This window comes from Morone saxatilis, unplaced genomic scaffold (assembly GCF_004916995.1).
Source record: "Morone saxatilis isolate NCDOM2014 unplaced genomic scaffold, NCSU_SB_2.0 Contig8, whole genome shotgun sequence".
Taxonomy (NCBI): Eukaryota; Metazoa; Chordata; class Actinopteri; family Moronidae; genus Morone; species Morone saxatilis.
Window position 1 is genome coordinate 3379321 of NW_023340257.1, and position 4135 is coordinate 3383455.

Here is a 4135-nt window from a genome sequence, read left to right on the forward strand (position 1 = left end):
AAGATCATTTTGATACACGACACACATATCGTCACATCTTTAGATAATATTAACAAAACACAAAGTAACAAATTAGCTAGGTAGCTAGTGTGATCTGCAGCAAAATTCTAGTTAAGTAGCTAACTAAGTAGCTAGCTAGTTAGCTTACATTTGAAGTGTATCAGTGGAGTGTATGTAGTTCTGCCACCGTTTTATGTCCAAAAACAATTGTTCAATAAAATAATGCACCTTTTGCAGCACCCATAGCTCGTTCTTAAGTCACCCATATTGAGAAACACTGATTTGTGTTGAGTATGAGTATTTGATGAGACTATGTGGCTGCAAAACAATCCACAGCTATTCAAATGTCGACAAAAAATAGCGCAGATACAGCATATGGAAAAAAAATAAACTGTGAGGTAACATTTGTTTGTTTAATACAGTGTTGGACTATAAATGTGTAATAGTATTTGCCTTAAGTTTAGACAAACACACCATGGCTTGTAGCTATATTATCATTATGATCAGTGTTATCATTATTCAAAGTTTGAATGCAGCACTTCAGTTTTCCATGGCCTTGTAAGCTCTTCCACCCTCACAGGAATTAGGGTCTAAAAAGAAAACAAGGACCGATTGTAAGTTTTGGGGCCGATTGTAAGTTTTGGGGCCGCGCCAAAAGGTAACCTGCTGGCAGGCAATGAAAGATGACACATAGTGCCTAAAGGAAAATGCCATCTTTGGATAATTACTTATTCAGATATCATCTGTCTGTGCTTTCCAGGAGTTATTTTCTACTAGTATTATCGACTCTGTTTGTCTCCTCCTGCCTCATTCATCTGCTTCAGCCTCTGCATATATCTGTGACTCTTTGATGGACTTCTACCTGGATGAACACGGTCACTGCTGCTGTTCTAGAAGACTTGGTGACCTCTAGAGGAATGTGTGTGTACTGTAGTGTCCTATGCAAAAGGCTCCAGGCAGCTCCTCATGCTATCTGACCGTACAAATCTACTCTTCAAAGTATTTTTTTTCATTTTTTTTAGCTGCCTTTTAACGTTTCTGTTGTGGTCTTTCTTAAAGCAAATCTTGACATAACGACAAATGGAGGGTTAGCCTGTTGTTAAATACACACGTGTTGCACATGAATCACAGATGAGTGACCCCACTTATCGCTTTTAAAGCCAGGTAAACTGTGTTAGGGATCCTCAGGGTCTTGTGGGCACTTGCAGTTGATATGAGGCTCAGATAGCAATCTGTTGCCTTTGAATGGGTGATTAGTAAAGCTAGTACCACGCCGCCTTGCGATCAGTGCTGAAAGCCAGCCCATAGGCTGAATCTCACAGTGAGAAAAAACAGTTGCCTCCATGCACAGCTGGCTCCATCTTTCTCTTTCGGCCACATTTTTCTCTTTCTTATTCCTGTCTCTCTGTTTCACATGCTCTTTGAGGGCCAGTTATCTGCCCTCCGACTGACACACCACCGAAGCAAATCCACAGTTATCTGAACACCAATGTGCCCGAGTTATGAACAATCACAAGCCCGAGCTCTCCCCTCTTTTGAAAACCTCTTTGCATCAGCTGTATACACGAAGCCTCACTTTGCATCACTCACTGCACACATTCAAAATCCCATAGAACACAAAAGCCTGGTAGCATAGGGCAGTGATGGACCTTAAGGAGCCGCCATGAAGCCTGGTGCGAAGATGTGAGTGTGGGCTTTTTCTCTGCTCTGCATTGCTTAGCAACTTAGAAAAAAATGCCCGGGATAGCTTGACAGGGCAGCTTTGGGGTTGTAGCTGAGGGAGGTTGCCCATTTAGCCCACCTTTCATCAGCAGTAAAGGGGTTAAAATGTACTTAGGACTCACATAGACTTTTGCTTTTGTCTGTACTGGCATCTGTTTGCTTTCTTATCATCATTATCTGTGGAAGGGAATTTAAAGCTGGAAAAATGGGCATAATTCCACCAACAAGGCAACTAGTTCCAACTGCTTGTCACTGACAAAGTAGGTGTCATTTACCATCTTCGTAATTCCTAAAAAATAAAAGATAGATAAATGTATATATGTATATTAAGACAATGCAGAAACCATTCATTTAGGCACTGAAACATGCAGTGGTTTCGTGCGTTGCTGGTCAGTGAACCTTGAAGAACATGCAGGTGTTTCCTTCCTGCACCAACTAGGCTGGACTCAGTTTCAGACTCAACATTAGCCCTAGATTAAATCTAGTCTGCAGATTTTTCGCAGCTGTTCACTATGCTGATTTAGTGATGGTGGTAACAGTTTCTTTTTTTAGAATGAAAAGTGCACTGACAATAATTTTATAATCAAACTGAGATGATTAAATGGGGAGTGAACATCCTGCAGAGCGTCTGGGAAAATGCAATTGAGCTGCGCAGTTGACACGTTGAACTGTTTTGTTTGACTGCATTTTGACCGCAAGTTACATGTCACAATTTGAATGGAAAAAAATAAACATAAACTGTCTGCAACATAAATCTAACATGATAATGATGGTCTAAAAGTATTTCAGAGGCTCTCTTTCCACCCTGATAAGAAGCACATTTAGATGGACAAGACATGTGTTTTTGACATCCTGTTAGAAGAATTTAAAGATGGTACAGGTGATAAATGTCAGCTATATGACTTCCATATACCATATATTTGCTGAATTCTAGTACTTAAGTACTTGTGCTTTACCGTAGTTTTATACTTTATGGCACTTAAGTTACCAGTTACATTGCAGATTCTGATAATTAATAAAATAATATGTAATCAACAAATAAAATACAATGTAATTTTATAGATTAATATAAAACTTCCCGGGGCTCCACATTTACCAGCTGCAGCATTAAAGTGATGAACACATGATTGCATTAATAATTATAATAGAAAAATTTTATGTACTGTATCTTATTCTGAAAGTGGACATTCTGCAGAGTACTTTTTGTCATATTTGCTGAAATTTTAGTTGTATTAACAGTTGTACATGATACAGATAATCTGTAAAAAAAATCATATTATTTTCATTTTAGCAATAATAAGAAAAAAGTTATTTTTATAAAAGTTACCTACTACAGCTTTAAGTAAAATTTTGAATGCAGGACTTGAGTATTTCTACATTGTGGTATTGCTAATTATATTAAAAGAACCCCTGCAGACACGTTTTAAAGGACCAGTGTGTAGAATTTAGTGGAGTCTAGGAGTGAAATGAACGAGAACGGGTGGTGATTTTAGGATTAAAACTAGGATTTTGATGTGTCATTTCCTTTTCATTTCACCTTCCAGCACTTGACGGGACAGAATGGAAAGATTCTTTAATAACAGGGTGTTCAATTAAAGAATTAAAGATCTAAAAATGCTTTGCATACCTGTGCTCTGTACGTAGATTTATGGAACCGCTGTTATCTATGAGACATTAACACAATTACCATAAACAAATGAGATGGCAAAAGCCTGGCAACTTGTGCTATCCTGTCTGCACTCTGGGATGGTGCCACCAGGTCACATTTGGAGGGAAACATATCAGTTTGCTTTTTGACCAGTTTTACTGTTATCAGAGGAAAAGGAAATATCATCTGCTGCATGGGGGGAGGGAAGGGGGAAAGTCATATTAACACTACAGTGTTGATACATAACAGAGAGGTGATGATGTTTTTCTGCACAAATAAACAAAGCCTTTTATTGTTGAAAAGATGATTGTAACATGCGTTTTTCTGGCCTGGGGTGGTGTAGTGAAAGATGTCAGGTTGGCATATTGTTATTAGTAGGCTATATATAATGTGAATATGTAGATTCATCTAAATGCAATGAACTAAACATTACCCTACAAATGTTTTAATTCATGGGTCTTCATCATTTGGCACATGCTATGTGATAAAAGTGACACAGTCATATCTTAAGCTAGCAAAACGTTAGCAAACTACCTAACTAATGAGTGATGAGCTAACATTTAGCTAATGTTAGAGCTAATGATAGCTAGTGTTCTGCCCCGCAGCAAAATGCTAACTAAGGAGATAATGAAGTAGCTAACTAACAACTGTTGTAGATTACTAGTTAGCAGAGGTGGGTAGAGTAGCCAAAAATTGTACTAAAGTCAAAGTACTGTTACTTCAGAATAATATGACTCAAGTAAAAGTAAAAAGTAGTCATCCAAA